Consider the following 17,761-nt stretch of genomic DNA (forward strand, 5'->3'; position numbering starts at 1 on the left):
AGAGGAATGAAGAAAAATACTATTCGAGAGGATTGTTACAAATTGTGACTAATTGAATATAAAAGGCACATTCAAGCCACAAATATGCAGATTATTAGGCAATTCAACCATGTCCTACAGTTTATTCTGCATAATCACAAAGAGACAAGAGTTGGAGCCAGCAGCCGTCAGAAAGGGAACATGAACAAAATGCAGTCAAAATAGACTTGGTTTTAATCCAACACCTTGGCCAGCACTTAAAACGAACCACAATGCCAGAGAGCTTTCAGTACTCTGGTTCTGTAACATCTGGATAAACCCTAATTGTTCTCTTTCTCCATCCAATCTGACCCACATTACAGCAAATGTCAGCCAGTGGTGACATTTGAGTTTATAAGGACAGGGGAGGGGGGGACAGAGGAGAAAAGGGACTGAAGTCATCCATCCAGCCAGCTAGCCAGGACAAACAGAGAGGGTCATTGTGGTGTAGCTCATTGTAGCAACACACCACTGCTGAGGCCACCGTAAAATCCCTATTGTCAGGAATGAATGCTGCTCTATTCCAGTTGACATGTGTGATTAGTAAGCTCAGAATAAAAGAAAGCAGCCCTCAGGGCGCCCTGAGAAGAAGCCTCCAGCAGCCTTTAGGGGTGTGATTTTTGCACAAACGCACGTTGTACAAAAATACATTATGAACAAATTACTTATTCATTAACTGAAGACCTATTTCAAAATAATGAAAATCTACAAGCTCAACACGTCGCAATGTAACCAGTTTGAAAATAAATTACCCAAAAAATGTATTACTCAAATTATTTTATGTTTTTTTACCCCCAAAAAGTATTAATTTACTCGCAATCGATTTACTCGGTCCAGCGACCCACTTTGGGATGGCATCTGGTGTTTGTTGAGACGAGATAAGAAAAACAAGTTTTTTCGAATGATTGATGAATTACCGAGGCAAACGTGGTCCGGAAAATAACCCCCAGTGTGACCAAACATCCACAGGTGTCCTTTAGAGAGAAATACTGTAACATTTACGCATATATTTTGACTTCCTTCTAAGCCAGCCTGCGGCACATTGTAGCCTTGAACAATTTGTCCATAATTTGATCAGAAGATTCTGGTATTTGACTGGCTCTGTAGTCTGTACCGCAGAACGGGCCCAGTCACTTAGTATTTTCCGTTATAGATTTTCTCTCCCTGAAAGGCCAGTAAATGAAGTGAAGAGGGTGCTGGGATAACATGAACACATGATGTCTTCCTCCATCACAGTAATGAATGGAAAGCAAGAGAAGAGGCAGAGTGGAAGACAAGCTGGTGGTGGACAACTGGGATAAAGGTCAAGCACTTGGGGGAATTAAGGGCTGGAAGCATCTCATTGGTTCTCAAACATTTTCATGTCGAGGACCCCCCCCCCCCCCCCAATTAACATGTATCTGCCCGCGGACCCCCATACAAGATTCGTGCTGTTAACATGTTTCAAAGTCATTCCAAATGTTTCCAAGATTATTATTTTTTAAACAGCAGATCTACAAGCTGACAAAGCGTCACATCATGACACGTTGTGAGCTTGTAGATCGTCTATTTTCAAATAGTCAATGTACTGTATGTAGGTTTAAAGTGGTTAAACTAATGTTGATCCTATATAAACAAATTTAGCTGGGGAACCCACTCAAAGACCCCTGGGGGTCCCAGGACCCCACTTTGAGAAAAAACACAGCTCTAAAGGAACATTTAGGAACACGATGCCTCGTGATAAAACCCAACATTGAAGATTCCACAAAAATCACACAACCGTCAGAATAATATCAATAGACGATCAAAGCGGTTTCTCTTCCCCCCACTGTGTCTAATTCATTCTGCAGCTTTCTCTTATTCAGTGGAATATAAGGTCCAACTTATTATGGTCTGCTGGCACAATCATATGGTTTCACTCCATTCATGGCACAGTAGACAAGTAAACACTGGCACACTGAGATGCTGAGTGTGGAGCAGGGCAGGATACTCAAGCAGCGCAGTGTGTTTTAGCTCGCTGAATACACTTCTGCCTGCTGCCTAGCATCGCTGATCAGCCCTTTGTGCTGCAGGGGGACGAACAAAGTATGGTGTGACCTGAATTTTAATCACTAGCTTACCAGCTAGCGAGCCAGACAGATGTAGGCGACTTGCCAAGCAACCAGCACCATACCGGACACAGGGAAACTCAACAGTGTAATGTCGCCAGTTATGGAAGAAGTACTCAAATGTTTTACTTAAGTAAAAGTATCAATATCCTATTGTAGAAATACTCTGTTACAAGTCCGGTATGAAACATTTACTTGAGTAAAAGTACAAAAGTATTGGCATCAAAATATACTTAAAGTAGCAGTACAAGTACTCATTGTGCAGAAGGTCCCATTTCACAAGTTTTCAAAATGCATAAAAAACCTTTTGAAAATAGCCGATCTACAAGCTCACAAGGTTGTCGCGATGCGACACATTGCGAGCTTGTAGATCGGCTATTTTCAAATAGCAGTATATATTAGGGCTAAAGTGGTTAATGTATATTTTGTAATAATAATGAAAATCCACTAAGTAACTAGAAACTAAAGTTTTCAAATAATTGTAGTGGTGTAAAAAGTACAATACTTGACTTGAAACTAAGTAAGTAAGAAGTAAAAGTATTGAAAATTGTAAATACTCCAGTAAACTCAAAAGTGTACTTGAGTACAGTACTTGAGTAAATGTGCTTAGTTACTTTCCACCACTGCCAGCACCATATCGGACCCAGGGAAACTCAACTGTGTAATGTCACCATATCAGTGAAATCCACAATGAAATTCCACCTGAGCCTGTGTGACGGATGTTGCATCATTCAAAGCACAGTAGAGCTCAGTCTAATGATAGACTGAGCTGTACTGGCTAAAAGCCGTACCGTCTAAACTATATGGCTTTAAACACGCTAATAATGGTGATTTTTAACACTTGCTTAAAACAGCACCACAAAAGTGACACAAGTTGCGTTGAGGGATATGAGTTGTTGGAGTCTTACGAATGGAAATATTCAATTTATTGTTTTTGTGAGACCATTAAAGTTTGAGCATCACACAAAAAAAAAAATATTTTTAATGACTGAGTGTCTTTCCGAGGGCAGATTTGAAGTTGCGCCGTGGTTTATATACTGTAGCGAGCTCCAGGTGTGAGAGCCAATTACAGGAGCTGCCAGTGCAGAGCGGAGCGGTGTGATATACACTCTGATTATTACATCCAATAAATCTGTCAACATGTGTAGGCTGAGCAGCTGGGTCACCCCTCTATTGCATTGGTCTCCATCTTCACACTCACTCACTCATGCACTCACTCACTCACTCACTCTTTGCTCTCTCTCTCGGACATATAACTTTCTCCCACAACTCTCACCTCATTGCTGAGGTGCATTAGTGGAGGAAGAGGTATGGGCATATTATGTGGACATAAATAAATATTTCAAATGTGTGTGTGTGTGTGTGTGTGTGTGTGTGTGTGTGTGTGTGTGTGCTCGTGCGCACGTGCATATGTGTGTGTGTGTGTGTGTGTGCGCTCGCGCGCGCATATACGTGTGGTGGGGGGATAGTAACTCAAATGTGGGCCCCAGACTCACTGACAGACAAGCACCTGTCTGCGTTAGTTACACAGCTGCTGGATGGTAAGACATTTTAATGCAGCGTTTGCAGAAAAGTTTGAGACAAGTGTGGGAGAGAAACTCACTGTGACTTCTAAATAAAACTATGGGGTAAAAACACAACACAAACACCACTGATTATACCCTCACAATACCAGTATTGGTATTGGACCTTAGGAACAATTCAGCCATTCTACAAGTGGCTCAATTTAAGTGTTAAGAGAGACTGGTAAGCCCTCAATTAGGGTCTAAAGTGGAAAATTCAACCTTATTAAAGAACCATCATGCACCAACAAGGATCAAGAACGAGGTCGCCGTCCTTCTGAAAAGGCTAAACCAGTCCTCTCTCCTTCTCTCCCTGCAGCCTGACCCGTGTCTAATGCTGCCGTAGACAACCAGGCTCTGTTTGGGAGGCCCGGGGCCCCCTGGTCCACTGCACTCCTCCTCACAACAGGAGGCCTTTTGTCACGCTCCGACCTCCTCGACCACGCAGTAATAAATATGTTTGATTTGTTCTTCCTCTTGTGTTTTGGAGAGCTCTCTCTCTCTCTCTCCAATGGACTGGGAGATAAATGCAGGGGAGAGGGGGAGAGAGAGAGAGAGAGAGAGAGAGAGAGAGAGAGAGAGACAGAGAGAGAGTCTCCTAGGGTTGTCTATACATCGGTCTGGATCTTGGGTCGGTATTGCGTGCGAGGCCCATCCTGCCTGGCCCCAGCCACCGTGGGGCTGTTTTATCATTTGGGTTCGGGGGCTGGAGGGTTGTTGACCCAGCGGAAGGGTTCAAGGACGGAACAGACCCCCGCCAGATGGATGGGACGAACAGGGTGGGGTAGGAAAACACCACACAGGGTCAATGCTCTGAATCCCAGGCGGGGGAGAAGGCAAGCTGGCAAAAACATGTGGGTTAAGGGTGGGCCTGTTCTGACCTTGCTCTTTCCCAGAAGCCCCAGCATGTAGAGGCTTTACGAGTAGAGTAGATGCCAGATTTTTGGGTCCCATGCTGATCCTGACAGCCCTGGATCAGCATGGGACCCATGCTGATTTTTTTTAAAGTATGAAATAGTTCTATATTCTGATGGTATTCATTGCTATAGCGTGTTTGTTCAGTAACAGGGGTCTCCCTGTCTCTCCAGCTCTTTTTAAACAGAAAATGCATTTTCAGGTTGAAATACCAATTTTATCCAATAAGGATAGAGAACTCAGTCAGGATACAGATGAAACAAGTGAAATTGGAAGGGATGACACAAATAAATGAGCTGACAAAATTGGAACTGGAACACTATAAAAAATGAAGCTAATAATTGGGTACTCTTTCCTGATTGGCTGAAATGTTGTCACCTACCTGAAAATGTATTTTCGATTTATTAAAGAGCTGGAGAGACAGGGAGACTCCTGTTACTGGACAACACTTTTTAGTTTTAACCAAAAAATATAACCTGCATTTAACTTTCATTATTCAATGAACAAGCAAACTAAGTAAATACACAATATACAAACTTAACTATTTTATTAAATGAGGTAAAATGTAAAGAAAATTGCCGCTCACAATGTGACGCGATGTGGTATGAGTTTCTAGACTGGCTATTTTAGAAAAGATGTAACAGGCAAAAAATCAGGACACATCGACTGCATTATTCCTGATACAGATGTTGTCAAAAAACTCCAATAACCGACAGTTTGGCCAGGCTGATATGGTTGGGCTCTATTTATGAGCCAACAGTGGCCACGCTGGACCAGGTTGCATCATGGCACGCAATGAGGAGGAGACCTCCTTCAAGGGATGTTTATAACGTTGTGGGGGTTTAAAAGCAGGAAGAGTCACTGGGGGTGGCAGCGGAGCAGAAAGGAGAAGACATCTTTAGTGCTCTGACCGCTTCAGGCACTGGCTGTCTTTATATCTGTGGCATTCAAAACAGCTGTGTTCTGTCATGTCGTTCCTTCTGGAAGAGGCTCCCGTGTACACAGTCAAGTCCAGAGTTTTAATTTAATGTAAAATTGAATGTAAAACGTTTTGTTTTACATCAAGTTTCAATTAAAATGTCAGTTACCTTATTGTGTCCACTACAAACAATGAGACAAATGTTGTTTTGAAAACACGCCTTAAACGAACACTTATGCCATATCATGATATGTCGATGTTGGACGATGTCCAAAATCCAAAACGATATCTATCAGATTGATAAAATATCAATATACTGCCCCACCCTATGATCACCTGACTCCTGAAGAACCCTGTGCAATCTATCAAGGTGAGAGCAACTGTGAAGGGAAATCAATCGGCTAAAGATCACCAGAGCACAAGGTAAAAGGACAAGGGAGGATGCAACGAGAGAGAGAGGGAGAGAGAGAGAGAGCAATCAATTTCCTTTCACGTCACTTAATTTATTCTGTCTTTAGAGTACAAAAAACCCCAGAGTAGAGTAGAAGTGTCCACATTCTCTCTGCATTGCAGCTAGCAAAGAAGACCAGCATGATAGCATATGGGTTTAATTGGCATCACTCACTCACACACTCACTCACTCACTCACTCACACACACACTCACACACTCACACACTCACTCTTCTTGTTAATGACTGATGCAGCACTGTGTGATCTCATTAGGAACTATCACAACACACCCATGTTCACATGTGCTTCCCAACATACCTTGTTCCTTATTGCTTTCCCATTACAGCTCTCTGTTCCAGGCCTTAATTGAAGGCACATGTAGCTTATGGAGGAGACTAGAGCCCTCCGTGTCCTGTGTGGAGGCCCTCAGTGTTAGGGCGGAGGGCCTATCAGGGATTTGGTTAGGGTCTGCAGTTCCTTCAGTCTCCCTCTTCCCATGGAAGACTAGGCTAGACCAATGGTTCTCAAACTTAAAGATTTCAAGGTCTCCCCTTGAAGCTCTGACCCTAACGGGTCCATTTGGTCACACTTGAATTATTGGTTTACATCTGCATTATTATTATTATTATTAAATCGATTACTGTTTTATATATCGTTGTTTTTTTCTCCATAAATCAGAGCCATTGAACACCCTTTATGTCTGTGTGTTGGTAAAAAAAATATTGAACCAATGAAAAGCATTAACACATTGCATGCCAGTCGCGTAGATCTACGCGAACCTATTTAAAGCCGCAGCGTGCCAGTCGCGTAGATCTACGCGAACCGCCGATTCCCATGTTAAGTGCCCCAGGTGCACTTTCCGAATTTTTTTGATCCATTTCCGTTTCCGGTTTCCGGTCGGAAACGGAATTATTCGGGTTCCGTTTTTTTCGATCGTATCCGCTTCCTGTCTGGGATCCTGTTTAAAACTCGATTTTCTCTGGTTGTTGTTTTTCTCCTCGCTGATCACTGTTTACCGTTGATCGGCTGTAGCTTCAAGATGGCGGCACGGATTTGGAAACTGTTTTCGCTGTCCGTTTCTCACGGATCCGCTGTGTGTTTAGAACCAAATGAACGCGCACTTTTAACTTATTTAGCGAGGTCTGTGGCGACATGAAAAAAACAAAAAAAAAACAATAAAACGCTGGCACTGGTGAGTACATTATGAGATTAAACTCTGGCATGGAATGTGTTAAAGAGCGCTTCTGACAAAAAACAGCTAACTCCATTGGATCCTCAAACTTTCTGCTAAACCAACTAACTCCACCGGAGTTAGCTGGTTTTGCTGACTCCAGGCTCCACCCCCCTTTGACCTCCAACCACATTGTGAGCTTGGAGGTCCATTCAGCTGTTCTTATCAATGATGAATAAAACCTCCTAACTCCACTTTTTTTCATTTCCTGAAAAATGAACATTTGAGTTAGCTGGTTTCTGCCGGACAGCAGAGATATGGTGTGTGTGTGTGTGTGTGTGTGTGTGTGTGTGTGTGTGTGTGTGTGTGTGTGTGTGTGTGTGTGTGTGTGTGTGTGTGTGTGTGTGTGTGTGTGTGTGTGTGTGTGTGTATATAAAATGATTATTAGACTGATTAACCACTTAAGCTATTGTATATGTGGTAACGGTGTCGGTAACGGAAATTTACATCACTATGCGGTGTGCTTAAAAAAGGAAAATATTCAACTTTTGTTAAATTGATTAGTTTGATTAAAGCTGATATATGCAAAAACTAATTGGGGAGCATTTAACCCATTGTAAGCCGTCTGAATATAATGAAATACAAAAAAAAATAAAAAAATCATGAATATCAGCTTTAATTGTTGCAGCCCTAGTGAACTGCTATGCAAACATACAGAGACCAAAGAGGGAACATCTGTTAAGGTGTGACGTATGTAATGTGGGATTTATTTGAACTTAAATAGGATATCATGACAAAACTAAACTATGGGTTGTGGGGAGTTGATGTTATGTTAGTTCATCACAAAAAGACATGGGACACTGAAAATGTCTAATCAAATAAAGTAGCGGTGGATGGAGGCAAACCAATTTAAAGCAGAAAAATAAATGAAGTAAAACATTTTGATCAAGTCCATGATCTCTGAACGCAGAACGCAGAAGCACCCAAACATCTCCAGTGTTGTTTGTCCCTAACATTGCGTGACACGGTGGAGCCTGGTAACTCTATAAACATGGCTGAGACCAACCCAAACAGCCACAGACGTGTTTTTAGGTGCTTTTGTTTTCCACATGGTGTCAATTTGCATTTTTGTGAAGGAGCTCATTTACGCGTTTTAAACTTAACAGCCACCAAATCACACAAACCACACTGACTTCCTGGTGAGCGTTCGTGCTTTTATGACCCCTTGCTTTGAATCCTTTATTTTTCCATTTATAAAACAACACATTTCTTTAGGCTAAAATTAGTCGAAATTAATGCAAATAAACAACATGTTGCTTTGGCAGATTATTGAACGTGTTAAACCACTATGGCATCAACTGCATGCTGTTGACCCAAGAAAACTAATGTTAGAGTGGAACATAAATTAATGATAATTAACACAAAGAATCCTTTTAAATAGCGGAATGTATTTTGTCAGGCTGCACTTCTCATCATTTTAAACAGTTTCGCCATCATTCCTGTCATTGCCAGACATTGAAATGACAGTGAAGCGATGTCCCCACCTCATTGTTCTCCACTGTTCAATAAGAGACTTACAGTTGATCATCTATTTTCATGAGTCGATAACATTCTTGAGCACAGTTCCTGTAGTGGGAGAGAAAATCCAATCACACACTGAGATGTACTGTAGCCTACTGCAGCAGTCAGCGCTATTGGATTTTACACAACCGTTTCTACAGCAGAGACACTGATGGCCGTTTAGCCTCTAAACACGGTTGTTGTAGTACATAGGATAAAAACACATTCTACTGCAGATTCACAATGTATCTCACAATGTAGCCTGGTACTGAGACCATCGTTGTCATGTGAGATCAGATGCACACAGAAGATGAGAGAGCAGAGAGGTTGGTGAGGCTATTTAATCAATTATTGATTGAATTGAGTTGAATTATCATGGGGTTGAAGAGAACAAAATCGATGGGATAATGTGATCTGCAATCAATGTGTTTGTCTGATTCTGTTCCTCTGAGAACAGGAACCACACAATTAGAAACTACGGTAACTCTGTCCTGGGGGGGGGGGGGGTAAACCCTGATTGACAAACCGATAGAGAGGGTTGTTGTTTTCTTTTTCCTAATTGGTTAGCGAAAACCAGCAGAGTCACATGATTCTACATGGAGAGTAGCTTGTTTCCTGAAAGGACAGAATATGAAGTTAATATCAGAGCTTGTCTTTCAACACAGATGATTTCTCTTAGTGCTGCAGCAGGAAATACACTGGCTCTTTCTCTGCCTATCCCTTAGAGACAATGACATTTGGAGCAACACATACATACTTTACAAGAGAGATTTCCTGGTTTTGGAGCTTGTAATTTCTTGATGAGGGGTTATAAAAGTGTAGCATAGATCTGATGTTCCACAGAAAGAAAAACAAGTTACAATAAAACAAGGCTAAATTAAGTTGTTCTGAAATCTTCGTCCCAAGTTTTCAGCCCATTGATACCTGGGGAATTTTGTTGCCATTTGCTAAACTATGTCACATAAACACATAGGCTACAGCACAATTCTCTGGGCATTCAAATAAAAGCACTTGTGCACATTTTCAAGGGGCTCAGGCAGACGCTTATGTGAAAGAGAGACGTTTCTCTTTGACAAAACAAAAGAGAAGTTATTGTGTGCATGGACCGAAATTACCCATTACAGACAATACTTTAGTTTGATCACTTCTATAACTGTGTGGTCCATGCGTGGCAGCACTGATAAATCAGAGGGGTTTTTAGGGGAAATCTGAGAGGGAACTGGTAACTAACTTTGTATTATAAAGGAAAATCCTAGTTAATCAAAGATGGTTGGTGATGTTATTAAACTGACATCATATCTATCCTAAATGCCTCATGTTAACAGAGCGGGGCATTGAACTGTCGCTCCAAGGGCTCAACAGAAGTTTTCTGAATTAGCATGGCCTCCAGAGTCATGAAAGAAAGAAGAAAGCAGGCTCCCCAGCATGTGTGTCACATCAAAAAGATCCTTTCTTACAGAAAAAAGCCCATAATAAGTCACATGAATGTAAGGATTTATGGGTGAAAAGTTAGCCATGTTGGCGGAACGGGAGATTGAGGGGCATGTATTATGTTGCAGACGTGTTTATTACAATATCCAGACTCTTTAATCCAGTCAGAGCAGGAGAATAAGAGTCCAGATGCAGGCTTGATCAAAACACAACTCAGCCCTTTCTGGGATTCTTGTGGTCTGTGATGGAGGGTCTCGCCTGCCGGCTGGTGGGAATGCAGGGTTGAGGTCTGGTCGGTATTGTTGAGGTGTCTGTCGTGCAAGAATGCACAAGCTTTGAAAACATAGCTATGTGTTGTCTTTAATTTGGACCAAATGACCAAAATTACACACAGTAAACTTCATCACTCAGCGAGAGCGACAATTACCGGTGTGAGAGGGAAGAATCTCTTATCTGTGGTAGTTAAAGTATAGGAATGCTGGAATTCCTTCGTATCCCAACGAATTTATCCACAACATCAGCTTAACTCGTTGCACTACCTAGTTATGCATCAGCACAAAAAAGCAGCATGAAATCAAATGTCCCCTTTCTCCCCTCTTTACTCAAGCACATTCACATTGATAAACGTAACATAATATGGTCTCCACTCCTTTGGGGTATTTTTTGTCACAGTACACGTGCACATAAAGTACGTGAAATCAGCATTTACCCATCCTAACTATTAGGAGCAGTGTACGGCATAAATACAGCGCCAGGGTTGCTGTTGGGGGTTAAGTGTCTTGCTCAGGGACACTTCGACACATAGCCCAGGCCTGTGGGGGCCTACCGGGGACCTTCTGATTCCCAGATGGCCTCTCTACCCATTCAGCTATGGCCGCCCCTGCGTTCACTGCATTTTTCGAATACTTGTTGGTGGCACATTGTAGGGTGTGAACAAAGCGTAGAGCAGGGACATGGAGGGACCGGCCCCTCGGGCTGGAGACAAAAGAACCAGGCAGAGCTCGCTGGCCCACAAGCTGACGATGTGAACGAATCGGACAAAGAGCTCATGTGGGCCGGAGGAGGGAGAAGCGTTAGAGCCGGGCCTGTGGCCTTAGAGAGAGCCACTGGAGCAGGACCATGTGTGGTCTATTATCACACCCAGCAAGCAGGGCTCCACTCCCCTTTAAATAAGAAGACGGATGCCCCTTGCTGATTGACCAACACCCCTGATAAAAAAAAAGGCAGCAGGGAACAAAAGGCAGCAGCCCCCGCCGAAAGAGACGAAGAACAACGGCCATTATTGAAAAGGCCGGTAGGAGCACGCCTGCGTGGGCTTCCTCTCCTTCAGCGATGGACAATGGAACTGACAGCTGCTGGAGGACAGAGCTGGGATGAAGCGAGAGAGGAGATGGAGGGTCAGAGTGTGGAGGAGGTGGACGGTTCGTTTCAAGGAGAAGAGAGAAGCTCCTACGAAAGCAAACCCGGCTTCCTGTTGAGAACACTGCAGGAATGTATGTGCCACATTAAGGAGTCGGGCTTGTTCATTTGACCAAAACAAACAATGGAAACCCCACCGGGTAAACACAGCCATGTGTAATCAGTAAACAGCTTTTCAGACAGCGGAACGGCCTATTGTTTATGTTTATTTATTCGTAATGGCGCGCCGCCCCTCAGATTCGCAATGCAAACACGTCGTTTTCTCCACTGTCACGCACTCGAAATGGAACACACGTCACGACACACGTCACGACGCGAGAACACATATGGCTCCGATTGTTCACTCGTCTTCATCGTTTCGACTCCAAGTGTTGTAGTCCTTGGCGTCAGGAAATAGACCGGGGCTGCGTCCTTCATTTGATCAGCGAAGGTGGCTCAGACCGTCTACCTTCCGCCGGACCGTTCCTCCAAACACACAGATCCTGTCTGCGTCAGCTCCCCCGTCCTCTCGCCGTTTCCAGGTCAGCCACCGAGAGGAACAGGGAGCGAGGGGGGGAAAGGCAAACCTCGACTTAACCCATTCAATCCGGGAACGCATCTGTGTCATTTTAGATTTGAGCTATAACCATTATTTTATACTTTGGCTATTTTTTTTGAAAAATCGTGAAAATGTGTGCAAATCTTTGAATATATATATATATTTTAAAGCGAACATTTGTAACTCAAGTCTTTGCTTCTGGGGGTTCCGGAACTGAATATTTTGAGATGGGGGTCGGTGGCCAAATACAGATAATTTTGGGGGTCCTTGACATGAAAAAGTTTGAGCACCACTGATATTGCAACATACAGTACGTTTTTTTCAGAAACCAGTTAGGATTTAAAAGACATAGATGGATTGAATGGGTTAAGAAGAGATCAGGGTCAGTTGCTCTGCCTCAGGGGGGGGGGCTACTCCTCAGGAGCAGAGATCAGATGGGAGAAAGACAGGAAGAACGGGGGGTACACTCACGTCACTCCTCTTCTTCTCCCATCCCCTCCAGAGGCCCCCCTCCTCTGACCTGTCACCCAGAGAAGATCTCTTACGCAACGAGCCCTGGACCTGCATTGTCTGTTCGCTGAGAGCGGATGAGCACTTGAGGAAAGGGGGGGTCACTAGGTTCGTGGACACACTCTGCAGTATATCAGAGCTATGGCTGCGGAGTCCTGCAGCGCTGAGCGTTAACCCATTTAATCCCTTAACAAATGTCAGTTTTTTTGAAGAAAAAAAATGTTTCTATATCAGTGGTTCTCAAACCTCTTCATGTCAAGGACCCCCAAAATTATATGTATTTTATTTGGTCGCGGACCCTAATCTCAAAATATTGTGTTCCAGGGACCCCTAGAAGCAAATATTTCAGTTAAAAAAAAAACGTTTAAAAAATATATGTATACATAGATTTGCAAAAATGTTCCAAGATTTTTCAAAAATAGCAGATCTACAAGCTCAAGATGAGCTTGTTTATCAACTATTTTTGAATAGGCAAAGTATAAAATAATGGTTATAGCTAAAATCTAAAATGACACAGATGGGTTCCCGGATTGAATGGGTTAAACATTCTTACACACGAAACGCTGCTCAACAGCTTGTTAGAATGGTCATGGAAGGTGACTGACACCTGGTTGGATGTGCTGGAGAGCTTCACAGTGCTTCGGTGGGGCCATGCAGCAGACCTAGTTTCAAACCCTGCTCACATGAGATGGAGGAATGCTGGAACACCCAATTCTGCTTTTTGGTCCTAGCTTAGACCCCCAGGGGTCCTTGGGGGGGTTCCGGGGGGTCCCCAGCACAATTTGTTAACACAGCATCACAGTCATTTGAACCCTGTTACCAATATCGTATACGTTAGCTATTAAAAAATTGCAGGTGTACAAGCTCACGGCGTGTCACTTCGTGCCGCGCTGCAAGCTTGTACATCTGCTATTTTTGAAAATGTGTGCGAAATATTGAAAATATTTGGAACATTTTTAATAACTTTTAAGTTTTTTTTACACAAATCTTCTCTTCTGGGGGTCCCAGGCAAAAAAAACTTCAGATGGGGGTCCACGGCCAAATATATATCAATTTGGGGGTCCTTGGCACGAAAATGTTTGAGAACCACTGGCTTAGACAATGCATGTACATGTAAAATACTGATGGCCAATGCAAGGTTACTGTAAAATGCACAACAATAAATGATCATTTAAAGATGAGGATTGGGGTCTCATGTCGTGTGGTGGACGCATTAAACTGAAGTCCAAGAATAGAGGAGTTGCAGGAGGTGCTTATTAAACCATTTGGAAAGGAACATATCAGCAGAAAAGCAACCAATTACTCATGACATGTGTTTTGCTGTGAGGTCAGCCAGTAAAAGCCATGAAAAGTCAAAATGACCCTACTGTGTTGGATATCTGTTTGATATCTTGTGGTTGTGAAAGGAAAGGAATGAGGCTCAGTCCAAATCACACACAGTAAAAGCACTTTTTTTGTAACTTGATTGCATAGCAAAGTCCAGAGTCTGGAGACTCGGTTGTAAATGAGACTTTGATCAACAATAAGGAACTGGGCAATAATACAAATTTGTCCACATGTTCAACAACGGTAAAACAATCAAACCCATGTGCTCTGTGATAGAGAATGAGATAATCAAACAACAATGTGACATAATCTTTTATCACCAGGCTGAGAACAACTGCAGAAACAGAAACGGATTATAAGACATCAGATCATTTCCAAATGGCTGGAACACGTGAGGACGAACAATGAAACCAACCGTGACAAGAAACATGATTGGACTACTGAGCTACTCAACTATGGTTCTACCTTCACTACATATTTAAAATCCCAGGCCTCGTTTCTGAAGGGGATTATTTCTAGGGAATAAGAGAAGATTTATGTTTGTCAAAATGATTCCCAATGTTCCACACTTTGTATCTACAAGCGTGTCCCGGTGCATTGAGAGGTTGTAGATAATGTTTTTATATTCGAAGTATAAAATAGTGTTAAATTAGTTAAACTGTTCCTCATTTTGATGGGGACCCCGTCAAGGAAAAATATGAATACTCAAATAAAGTACAGATAATAATAAAATAAATTTTATTTGTAACGCACTTTATATTTGAAGCAAATCTCAAAGTGCTACAGGATTACTCTATTCTCTATCTAAAATTATTTAAGTACAGTACTCAAGTAAATGTACTTTGTTACTGTCCACCACTGGACCTTAGTGATTAGTCCATCCATATTCAGCCAGCCTCACATAGTCTCCTTCACTCATAATCTCTCCACTCCCACCCCTCTACAGATTCAAGTTAAGACATCAAGATAGAAACCAAACTTCCACATCAAAGTCGTTTAAAGTGAGCTTTGCCAGAAATACCACACAGAGGTGAAAGTTGCACTCCAAGCATTTATCCACGTAATGAACTGTCATATCTGGTATGTGCTACTGAATAGAATTGGTTTGGAAGCCCCATAGTCGTAGGAGTGGATTTTCCAGCGTCACACCTCCAGTAATATTTCTCTCTCACACTCTCTAACACACACTCTCTAACACACACACACACACACACACACACACACACACACACACACACACACGGGCATATGTTTAATATTAATAAAAATCATCATGGAGTGTTGTTTTTGTAGGCCTTCTAATCACTGGGGAGTAATTTGTTATTGCAGGTGGCTCCTCTCAGCCCAGTCCTCCCCTCGGGTGTCTTGAAAAAAACAAAAACAAACAAAACAAAACAAAGGTTTCGTAATCTTAGCTACATAATACTCCTCTCTTCTGTTAGATACAGTGCAAATACAGAAAGCACTTGGACTATTTCGCAGATAAAGATTGCGTCAATGACACACATACTTTCAGGGAACCAGATTCATCTATGTCATTCTAATGGGTGTGTTGGCATGAGGGGGAAGATTTCTGGGTCAACCTTGGTTGTTATGCCGCGGTCACACAGGCAGCTAGAAAGCTACAGGCTAACATTCATTTTCAATGGAAGCCAGCTACATTAAGATAAAAAGGAAATGCCGTTTTGTTGTAGCTGCTAAAAAAATCTACAAAGCTACAATCCAAGTTAGCTGGCTTCAACTGCAGCTACAAAATGACCAAGTGTTGTTTAACCAATTCCACTCACCTTCTCTCTCTCCACACAATTCCTGCTTTTAAATCTAATTATTTCCACCAGCCAACTCCCTGTTCTTTTTCTATGACTGTGTGTGTGCGTGTGTGCGTGCGTGCGTGCGTGCGTGCGTGCGTGCGTGCGTGCGTGCGTGCGTGCGTGCGTGCGTGCGTGCGTGCGTGCGTGCGTGCGTGCGTGCGTGCGTGCCCGCCCGCCCGTCCGCCTGTCCGTGCGTCCAGAGCTAATCTTGCAAACTGCTGGACTGATCAGCACCAACCTTTATGCACACCACAGACCTTCACCATTTATTTACTTTTTCACATATGTTTATACTTTGGGAAATATTTAATGTTCTTCATCTATACACTTAAAAAAGGTGCAGCGATGAAAGCCTGTGATGGTTCAGCCAGACAAGCGAACGAGGCATCCACGCTTTATCACCGCCACCCCTCCCCCAACTCCCCAACATCCTCCCCGAGACCGACCAGGAACAAACCGTGATGTCACAGTGACCTACAAACACACAGCCCCACCCCCCCTCCCCCCACAGGAATTATTCACAAGCTTTCAAAATCACATTCCATTAAAAGTCAACTGCAGGAGCAGGAGGCATTGAACTGTCATAACACCTCCCATCTATACATTGTTCAATGAGCTACAGTTCCTCCACAACAACAACATTATTAAACATATGAACATTGTTTAATGAGCTTCTTCCACAACAACATTAAATATAAGAACAGTGACTGTTTAATGAGCTACACTAGGCTACCTCCACAACAAAACTAAATACATGAACATTGTTTAATAATAAACAGAATCCAGGAAGTCTTGCATGATTGTTGTCCTTAAGTGGTGCAGACAACCATGGGGGTCGGGGGGAGGGGATATGGCGACTAAGGCACGCTGCCTTCAGGGGAAACAATATAGTGAATAACTATTGGAGCATAGGCAATGAAGCAGACAAAACACAGATTGACGTAGTCTAAATCTTCATCAGGGTCTCTCTGGCCCTGAATAAAATATTCAGTTTTTTTTAAAGACAACGCACTCATCAGGTAAAACAAAAAAAGGTCACATTATATAACGCATCACAACGCAACGTCTTGTTTAAAAATTCATGTTGATTGCAGATGTAATTAGAGTTAAAAAAAATGTAATACATAAATAATGTTTTATGCAGAATACCCACTCTATTAGTGAAGGCACTTACTGTAGATGTCACATGAGCAAAGAGCTGTCTACCAAGATAAATTCCCTGACACACTGCACTGTTTTAAGTGTTTCGTGATTAGAATCAATTTATGCATGCTCTTGGCAATCCCATGAATATGTTTATGCGCTATTTTCATTGCATATAGGGCTTGAATCCAATTACAACTAATCCAATTCACATAGAAATGGACTCCATTTCCACTCCAAGATTTCATTCCTCTGTGAAGAACAGCAGGTGTTTTGTATTATACTTCCTCATTTACTTGTATCGTGAATATACAATTTTTACACCTCACAGAACGATTACCACGGTGTTTGCTCTATGAACTCAGTGTTTTATTAGTTTGTTCCCCTTTTCTTTCGTGCAAGCGTTGCATGAAACAGAGCTCACATACAGCTAACATAAAAAGCAGCATATTTATTTAACTGAGGTCAAAACACTTCCTGTCCGAGGGACCAGCCTATCTGTGAATGTATAAATATCAAGAGTGTGTTGGAAACATCAGATTTGAAAGGTGCTACATATAAGTTTGTATAGCTATAGTTTGTATAGCTTAGTCTTGAGCTGTGTTTTCACTACAATGTCAGAATGTTTCCGGCAAAAAAGTTGCTGGAATGGTGAGTCCATTTCTATGTATTGGATACGTTGGTTTGTTAACTAGAATTCAAGCCGTATATTCAACGATGGGGAAAATAATGCTTAAATAAAATATGATTTCACATCATCATAGAGATGAAACAATACATTGGGGCAGGGCTGAAGGCTAGATTTATTCAGCATGAATCATTATACATTTTCCAAGGTACCAGCATTGTCAACTAAGAGTAACATGAAACTATTTATTTTATGTGGCTCCCTTCAAAGTC

At 42.3% G+C, this 17,761-nt stretch overlaps 1 protein-coding gene across 1 annotated transcript in view; it reads right to left on the reverse strand.

The window, feature by feature from the left end:
- Window positions 1–17,761, reverse strand: part of LOC308092573 (protein O-mannosyl-transferase TMTC2-like) — a 116,611-nt gene that overhangs the window by 72,880 nt on the left and 25,970 nt on the right. The gene's annotated exons all lie outside the window — the stretch shown is intronic.

Source organism: Gymnoscopelus braueri (assembly GCF_963280865.1).
Source record: "Gymnoscopelus braueri genome assembly, chromosome: 9".
Classification (NCBI taxonomy): Eukaryota; Metazoa; Chordata; class Actinopteri; order Myctophiformes; family Myctophidae; genus Gymnoscopelus; species Gymnoscopelus braueri.